The sequence below is a fragment of the Bidens hawaiensis genome, unplaced genomic scaffold, assembly GCF_021521415.1.
Source record: "Bidens hawaiensis isolate Kalapana, Puna unplaced genomic scaffold, B.hawaiensis_p1.1 tig00001692_1, whole genome shotgun sequence".
NCBI lineage: Eukaryota > Viridiplantae > Streptophyta > Magnoliopsida > Asterales > Asteraceae > Bidens > Bidens hawaiensis.
The window spans coordinates 1435511-1445184 of record NW_027491096.1 but is presented as its reverse complement, the minus strand read 5'-3'; the positions used below and the strand labels follow the sequence as shown (position 1 = coordinate 1445184).

General features: G+C 37.5%; 1 pseudogene; it reads left to right on the top strand.

Moving 5' to 3' along the window:
• The first annotated feature begins 7431 nt into the window (after positions 1-7431).
• LOC143594548 (putative magnesium transporter NIPA9) lies at positions 7432-9248 on the top strand (annotated as a pseudogene).
• Positions 9249-9674: the final 426 nt, after the last annotated feature.

Below are 9674 nucleotides of genomic sequence, written 5' to 3'. Positions count from 1 at the left end.
TCAAAACATAACGTCAAAGTAGGTTAATCATAAGCCTAGGCAGTCTATAATGTTTAGTCTAACATCATAAAATAAAACAAAACAATAATAAAGGAATTCATGGTGAAAATAAATAAGAACGGAAGATTAAAGGCAATAAAACCCATGGTCTTCGTCCTTGGATGATAAGCACTTCGTTGGCTGATTCCTTGCCTTCAAACCTCCAAAAGATCTCCTCTTGAGCTCCCAAATTCGTCCAAGTCGGCTAGGGTATTCAGGTTATGATTAGGGTTAAGTTTATGGATATTTGTATAGACTTTCAAGGCCCATAAACTTAAAATTAGAGAAGATACTGGAAATCTAAGCCCATAGACTTAAAATTTGTAGAAGATTCTAGAAAACTGAGCCCAAAGTGCCGCGCGACGGGCCTTCTCCCATTTTGCTTGTTTTCGCTTATTTTTCGCCCTCTTTTCGACATGATTGAAACCCGGAACCTAAAATATACAAATACGTTAGTAATATACAAATCTTACATAAAACCGAACAAAACTAATAAAATATTATATAAAATAAACAAGGGATTTATATATATTTAGCCTTATATCATCCCTCTATGTCACTACTAAAATCGGCCACAAAGTTTGCTAGAGCTTGTGACTTGATCATGTTTCTAGGCTCATACTGAATATCATAAGTACTCAGTTTGACAGCCCACTTAGCCACTCTACCTGACATTTCTGGTTTTCTAAGGACATTCTTTATAGGATAATTAGTTTTTACAATAATAGTATGAGTTTCAAAATAATGTCTTAACTTAATGGAAGCCATAATTAAAGCAAGAATAAGTTTTTCTAGGTGTGAATACATGGATTCTGCATCAAGGAGACTTTTACTTACATAGTAGATAGGGTGTTGGTTACCTTCATGATCCTTTACTAAGACTGAACTTAAAGCAATTAGAGATACAACCATATAAAGGATCAATGGTTCTCCATATACTGGTTTCATCTAGGGCTGTAAACGAACTGAACGAATACGAACAAGACCTTGTTCATGTTCGTTCGTTAAGAAAATAATGTGTTCACGAACGGTTCACGAACACTTACCGAACGAGATTTTATGTCCGTGTTCGTTCATTAAGGAAATTAATGTGTTCACGAACGGTTCACGAACACAAACGAACACAAATAAAATCGGAAAATCCTAGAGATTGAGACTGATGTATTCATCAATGTGAATAATGAAAGCCTGTAAAGGAATCGATTGAACATGAAAAATGGCATGTTAGTGTTCTTTCATTTAACTTTAAAAGAACATAGACACTTAATTAAACAAATATTTATGTTCATGTTCGTTTATTTAAAAAGGGACATTTGTGTTCGTTTGTTTAAAATCTAAATGAACATAACTGAACAAATGTAAATGAACACAAACAACCATAAACGAACTTAAATGAAAACACCTAAATGAACACAAATTAACAAATCTAAAACCTTTAAGCAGATGACCTATCTAGACAATATTTAATTATTTTCTATTGATACATAAACTAACATAAATGAACATAAATAAACGAACGTTCATGAACATAAATGAACGAACAGAACATGTGTTCATGTTCGTTCGTTTAATTAAACGAACACAAGTTTTTTGTTCAAGTTCGTTCGTTTATTAAATAAACGAACATAAACGAACTCCCCACCGAACGGTTCACGAATGTTCACCGAACGTTCGGTTCGTTTACAGGCCTAGTTTCATCAGAGCAGGGGCCGAGGATAAGTAGTTCTTCAGAGCGGTAAGGGCAGCTTCATGTTTCTCCATCCACTCAAATTTTTTGTTTTTCCTCAAAATGTCATTGAAATCTTTGCATTTCTCTGAGGACTTCGAGATGAACCTGTTTAAAGCTGCTACCCTTCCTGTTAATCTTTGAACCTCTTTGATGTTTGTTGGGGACTTGAGGTTTATGATAGCTTGGATCTGCTCCGGACTCGTTTCTATTCCCCTTTTGGTCACCAAATATCCAAGGAATTTTTTGGCCTTGACGCCAAATACACACTTAGAAGGATTCAGCTTCATATTATATTTTTCAAGGATGTCAAATGGTACTCCTAAATCCTTGAGGTGGTCTTCGGCCCTCTTCGATTTAACCACCATGTCATCAATATAGTCTTCCATGGTATCACCTAACTGATCCTTGAACATCATATTGACCAGTCTTTGATACGTGGCACCTGCATTTCTAAGACCAAACGTCATAGCAATATAAAAATATATGCCCGCAGGGGTTATAAATGCTGTATCCTCTTAATCAGATGGTTCCATCTGGATTTGTTGAAATCCTGATGAAGCATCCAGAAAAGTCAGCATTTCATGACCTGCGGTAGCGTCCACCATAGAGTCAATGTGGGGAAGAGGGAAAGGATCCTAGGGACATGCCTTATTCAAATCAGTAAAGACGACACATACCCTCCACTTTCCATTTTTCTTTTGAACAACAACCATATTGGCTAACCAATTTGGATACTTTACCTTTCTAATCATACCTGCTTTCAACAGTTTCTGTACCTCTTCTTGGATGATTGCATTTCTTTCTGGTGCAAACTTCCTTCTTTTTTGATGAACAGGCCTGAAAGAAGGATCAATTCCAAGTTTATGAGTTATAATGTTCTTAGAAATACCTGTCATATCCTCGTGTTTCCATGCAAAAGTTGATTTTCTTCGTTGTAAGAAGGATATTAGATCCTTTTTGATGGATCCTTCAATATCCACTCCAATTAGGACTTTATCATCACGATCCTCTGGGTCTAAGAGTACTTCCTTAGAATCTTGTTCCCTAGTCTCCATGATGTTCCTCCTTGCTTTCTATAATTGCTAGGCTTCCCTTAGCATCTTTGTAGGCTTCATTGAAGAAGTAAAACAATCTTTGGCGTCTTGTTGGTCACTCTCAATTTTTGCTATTTCCCATGGAGTGGGCAACTTTACACACTGATGGTAAGTAGAGGGGACTACCTTCATTTCATGTATCCAAGGCCTGCCAAGAATAACATTGCAACAAGACAAAGTATCAATAACACAAAATTTTTGGATAGAGTTTACTCCTTCGATATAGATGGGAAGTTTGATGTCCCCCAACATGTTCTTTGTTTCTCCGCTGAATCCTACAAGGACTGAGGATCTTGGGACAATTTCGGATTTTGGGAGTAGTCATATTTTTTAGCACTTCCAGCCGAATGATGTTGACGGAACTTCCACCGTCAATGAGGATCCAACGAACATAATGGTTAGAAATAAACAAAATAATGACCAAACCGTCATGATGAGAATCCTAGGTCCTGGACTTATTTCTTCCAAACAGCTCCTTTAGATAGCGTTTGTTGAGGAGGTAACTGATTTCCCTCCTCAAGGCAATACAATCTTTCGTCAAGTGACCGAAATCTTCATGAAAAGCACACCATTTTGATTTATCTTTGGGGGCAGGTTCCTTCTCATTCTTTCTTGGCCATCTTGCTTTATCTCCCAAGCTTCTGACAGCCAACATTAATCCTCCCATATCCATAGAGAAGCAATAATCGGATATCCTTCGACAGTCTTCATCGTCCTCTTCTTCCTCCACAGCATTGATCTTTTGATTATTTGGTTTGGAACATGGTTTGGAATTGTTATTCCTGAAGTGGGATCCTTGTCTCTTGTCTTGAGATACATTTTTTGTTGGAGTGTTCAGTTGATCTTGTATCCTCTAATCTTCCTCTAACCTGATGAACCTTAGAGCTCTATTCCGAACTTCATCTAGGTTCCTACAAGGGGTCATAACAAGATCTTGATAAAATGGAGAGTCCTTTTGTAATCCCATTTTGAATGCATCAACAGCTGTCGGGGCATCCAGGTTGGGAATCTCCAAGGCCTCTCTCCCAAACCTTGTAAAGAATTGTCTAAGGGGTTCCCCACGAGGTTGGGCAATCCTATATAAATCACTAGTTAACTTTTCAAATGATCTACTACATGAAAACTGACTATTAAATAGGTTAATCAAATGAGAAAAAGAAGTAATCGAATAGGGAGGAAGACTTAGCAGCCATTTGAGGGCAGATCCTGTGAGTGTTGATCCAAAGCCTTTGCATAAGCAAGTTTCTTTCAGCTTATCCGGAATAGGATTAATTTGCATCCTCTCTCGTTATAAGGCTATGTGTTCCTCAGGATCAGTGGACCCATCATACAATTTAATGCTAGGGGCGGTGAAGCGCTTTGGTATTTCAGCATCACAGATTGGAGGAGCGAATCTGGATATGTTATGGCTTCCTGTCGGTAACTTCGGGATGGGTTTGATAACTCCTGGTACACTGGATATCATGTCCTTGAGTTTCTTTAATTCTCAGGCTATGGCTTGATTGATTCCCGCGTCTTGCATACCACCATGATTAGTGCAAAAGGATAAGTTATTATAAGTGTTGCCTCTTGTGTGATCAAAAGATCCCACTCCATAGCTGTGTCCGGGATATGCTGTTTTAGCGCCTGGAGCTGGTCTAGCAGGAGCATTGGTCTGCATGGGTATGAAGTCCCCTTCGTGGACCTCGGTTGGCCTTGATCGTGGCTCCTTCAAAGGTTCTTTTCCATAAGGGTTGTAGGATCCTAGGTGCTGATGAATGATGGATTCTGTCTGGAAGCCCAAGGATCCTGGTTGAAAGACAGAGGATCCTTGAAGCTGGTGGGTAGAAGATCCTTGATGGAAACCTGAAGGTCCAGACTGTAAGGTGGAGGATCCTTGTGAGAACTTGCTAGAGGATCTTAAGTATTGACTCGAGGATCCTTGCAGGATGGATGATCCTTGTGAATGTTGCGTAAAGTATCCTTTTTGGAAGAGATTCTAGGATCCCTGTTGAGGATAAGAGGATCCTGGGAACCTTTGACCTGGGAAATCTGGAGTGTTGAAGTCAAGTATCTTTGGGATGATAGGACTCGTGATTTTAGTAGTCTTCCTAGTTCTCTTGATCTCCTCAATCTCATGGAGGATCCTCTGGTTGGTCTTGTTCTATTCCTCCATATAGTTTTTCATCTGTGCACATAAAACATAAACATCATTGTTAATAGTTACCGTTTGGGAGACAGTGGTGGATTTTAATCCAGAGAAAATGGCAGTCTCCTTCTTCTAAACAACAGTTATGGGCTTTTGTGGCTTCGTAGAGGAAGGTAGTGGCGACAAAGACATTTGAGCCGAAACACTTGAAGCAACGGTTGTAGAAACAACTTTTCCCTGAGAGGCCATTGAGTCATAAATTTGAGTATAGGAATTGAATAGAGGTAGAAAATTTTGGGACTAAAGCAGAAATGGCCCCAAGGTGGGCGCCAAATCGTTTTGGTCAAAAATCGGTTTAAGGATCAAGTAACCAAATTCGTTTGTGAGGATTAGTGCTTTTATTGATAAACTGATCATAGTCACAATTTTAAAGGGTGAACAATGAGATTTATACAAGGAAAAGCCCTTAGCAACTAGTATACCTCCGACACAAAAACCTCGGGTAGTGAAAACTATCACTACCAGTTTATATTATGCTAAAAAATGATTACAAAGGTTGGAATTACGACTGAGTATGAGTACAAAGTGTTCTTGTTGAGAATTCTAAGTATGCTAAATTGTTGTGTGCGATCAGCCATAACTCAATGTTTATATATACAAAAGTTTACAATGGATACTAACTAATTTCCTATAAACTCGACCACGTTTGTTTACCACTTCTTCATGACCGTTTGCGAGGGAGGATGAGCTAAGACGACTTGGTAAAATATATCTTCCATAAAAATAGGATTGTTGGTAAACACGTTTCAGTACCTGTAAAAAATAGATTAAAACATATTTGAAGTTAACTGTTGATGATCCTTGAACCATACATGATCCTTAGTCCTGGAAACGGATATTCGCAAACGCCGAGGATAGTTGATCTTCAAGGATCAAAGATCTTGGTCCCAACAGTTACGTCCTTTGTCACTAACTCAGTTAAATTTTTTTGTTAAATCTGGTCATGTGCCTTGCACATGAGGGTATTTTTGTAATTTTATATATAATTTATTTCATAATTAAAACTAACAAATAAAATACACAAAGTGACAAAACTCTTTCTATCTCCCTCTTTCTCTCTCTCATACGCTAATCTGTTTCACCCTCCCTAGCCACCGCCACCACCACCACCACCACCAGATTCAATTTCACGACGGCCATCGCCATTGTCTCCAACGCCCATCGCCATCTCGAACTAAGCCACCATAATTGCTACCACACGACCGCCACTTCGAACCACCACCATCTCTTCATCACAGGACCACCACACCAACCACCCACCTGCAATAACCTCTTACTGTTGCTGGTAATACGAAGTGGGAGAGGGGTTAGCCGGTGAGACAAAGCGGTCGATTCCTGCCTACACTCCCATATCTTTAGCATTTTCCATCGACCAGCACACACCCAACCACCACCATCTCGTATCGCAGCCACCAGACCCTCTCGTTTTCCGGCGACCTCGAGAAGCCGCACAGCCACATAAAACCACCATCACCACCGTGCTCCCAACATCACCACAATCTGGAACCACTTACATATTTCCCCACCTCAATTTTCATCTCTGTCGGCAATTTTCATTGGAAATATCAGAGTTTCGTCGGAAAACCCAAATCGGAAAACCGATCATCGCGTAGCAGTAGAAGCCATCAGTTGTTGCCGGTTGTCTCAAAACCTATAAGTAAGATTGAATTAAGATCTAACTCAGATCCGGCTTCACTTCGATTTGGGGTTGATGGTTTGAATAGAATCGACCTCATCACCTCAAATCTCTCTTTATGACTTTAAACCCTAGTCCAGCGGTGGTGATGGTGGCGTCCGTTTGAAACGGTGGTGACGACGGCATTCGTTGTAGATGTTGGTGGTGGCGGGGTTCTTTTTAGTTGGTGGTGTGGTGGTGGTGGGTGATGGCGATGGAGGTCGAGGACGGTGGTGGCGATGGAGGGTAAAGACTGTGGCAAATGGGTATTTTGATGAAATCTGTTTATAAATATATTATGTGTATATAATATATTTATAAATATATTATATTTATAAATATTTTAATGAAATTTGTTTTTAAAGTAAAAGGTATTTTGGTTTTTAATCTTTTAAATAAATTTAGTTAATTATTAAAATATTTTTTAAACAAATGGGTAAAATGACCACACTGCTCTCATGTGCAAGGCACATGACCAGATTTAATAAAAAAATATTACTGAGTTAGTGACAAAGGACGAAACATGAAAGGAATTTGAAACATTAAATATGTCTTCTGCCATTTTTTTTTGTTAAAGAACGTTTATTAAAAAAACGTTTAAATATAAAGTATGTGTTTTGCTATTTTGTAATATAATAAACTATGTGTTCAAAACGTAAGAAAGTTAAAAGAAAACGTATGTTTGGAGCAATAATATCGGAAGGAAATGTGGGAATCGATCTTGCTGACGTTGGCAGCGACCGCCGGCAATAATATCGGCAAAGTTATCCAGAAGAAAGCTACTCTCATTCTCCCTCCGCTCTCCATCAAACTCAACGTTCTCTTTCTTTCTTAATATTATTTCTTCTTAATTTACGAATCTCATGACGCAAATGCTTCTCAAATTTCAACTTACTCATGATTTGTTTTGTAGGTGGTAAGAGCATATGCATCTAACAAGCCTTGGCTGATAGGTTTTCTTATGGATATATTTGGGGCATTGCTCATGTTACGAGCATTATCTTTAGCTCCTGTAAGTGTTGTTCTTTATTGCTTTATATATATACTTATTATTATTATTATTATTATTATTGTTGTTGTTGTTGTTGTTGTAATGGTTAGATTTTGTAAACTTATAACTGAACATTTAAAAAGAACGGATTTTCTTGATTCGTGTTTGTTCGTTAAGAAAATGAGCATGCTTCTTTTGTTTATGTTCGCTCATTTATATTCTAACTGAACATAAACAAGCAGACATAAGCAAACGAAAAAATGAGCGTGTTCTTGTTTGTTTTGTTTGTCTATTACCCAAGGCTTGGCTCTAAAATTTGATTGGGCGATAGGTTGCTACTTGGCGGGCCAATTAGTATTGGTATAAATTTAAATTATTATGCAAACAAATATAAATAAATGAACAACGAATGAGCATGACATTCATGTTCGTTCATTTATGAACGGTTCACTGAACTTCAGTTCGTTTACCAGCCTACATTATGCTGTTTTTACAAGCATATGGATTGAGAACTTGTATCTTACTTTTTGATATGTTGTAGGTCTCTGTGATTCAACCGGTTTCTGGATGTGGGCTTGCTATTTTATCCATATTTTCTTATTTCTACTTGAAAGAAGCTATGAATGTTGTTGACTGGATGGGAATTACATTGACTGGATGGGAATTACATTGGCTGGCCTCGGTACCATAGGTAATGTGAGTTTCAAAAGCTGTCTTCTAAGAAAACTATATGTTTTTTATTATATTAAAATTAAGTTATTATTGAATATGCAGGCGTTGGTGCAGGAGGAGGAGCAAAAGGCGTCCACAATATCTATCTTACACTTACCATGGCTTGCGTGTGGTGTTGCATTTTTGTTTGTAGGTATCTTATTATCTTCAATAAATATTTACTTTTAGGTTTATGCTGTGTAATATGGTATATGTCGGTTGTGGGCTCAAACCGAACCAAGAACCGTAAATTTGTTTACTGAGTTTTTGAAAACCGTTCGCTTTTAGGTTCTTTTGGTTTACCATTTGGGCTTGAAATTTTTGGGCTAAAAAAATTAATCCTTTTTGTTAATTAATGATTAATAAATTATTATACATTTGAGCTAAAATATTTGGGTTCATTTTATTTTGATTCGGTTATTTCGTTTTTATCCGTTACGGATCGGTTTTTTTGTTTCATGCATAACCCTTCTCTCTTCCCTTTGGTGAATTTGTTGACTGTGTTAGTTAAACAATATGTTGTGAGTATACACGGTTAGTTTTGACGGTTCGTGTTTGTTCCACTTTTATTTTATTTCATTCTTTTGTGTATACATTTTGTTGTCTATATGTACACATGCACATTCTATATACATATTATTTGTGTATTTACATGTTATGTTAGGCTCTCCTAAACGGATGGCTTCGTGTTTACAGACGTCAAGGAAGAGAACAAGAGCTGGTATTTTAATTATTTCCTCCCCGTTTATTTATGCATTGAATGTCTATAAAAAAAGCTTATTTAGTGATTTATTGTTTTCATGGTTATAGATGCAATCTGAAGTTATTGAGGAGATCATATATGGCTTGGAGTCTGGCATTTTATTTGGGTATTACTTTAAAACTATGTGTGCTTCCGGCTTTGTTTATCAGGTCTTTTAGCACCTCACATTTACTCTCCTTGCTATATCTTAAACTAATTTAAATATATAGTGATTATTCTTATTATTATTATTATTATTATTATTATTATTATTATTATTATTAAGCAGACACGTGAGTTGAAACACGGGAGGGCGGTTGTAGTGTCCACGTGTGCTGCTAATTGTGACAGGTGTACTTGCTGGTATGTTTGCTCTCGGAGAACGGTTGCCTGAAAGTCCAACTTCTCGTTCTTGGTTTTTGCTTGGATGCTAAATTGGTAATATCAATTTCAACTCGTTTATAGATAAATGATTGATTTGGGTTATTTTTTTATATCTCAAACG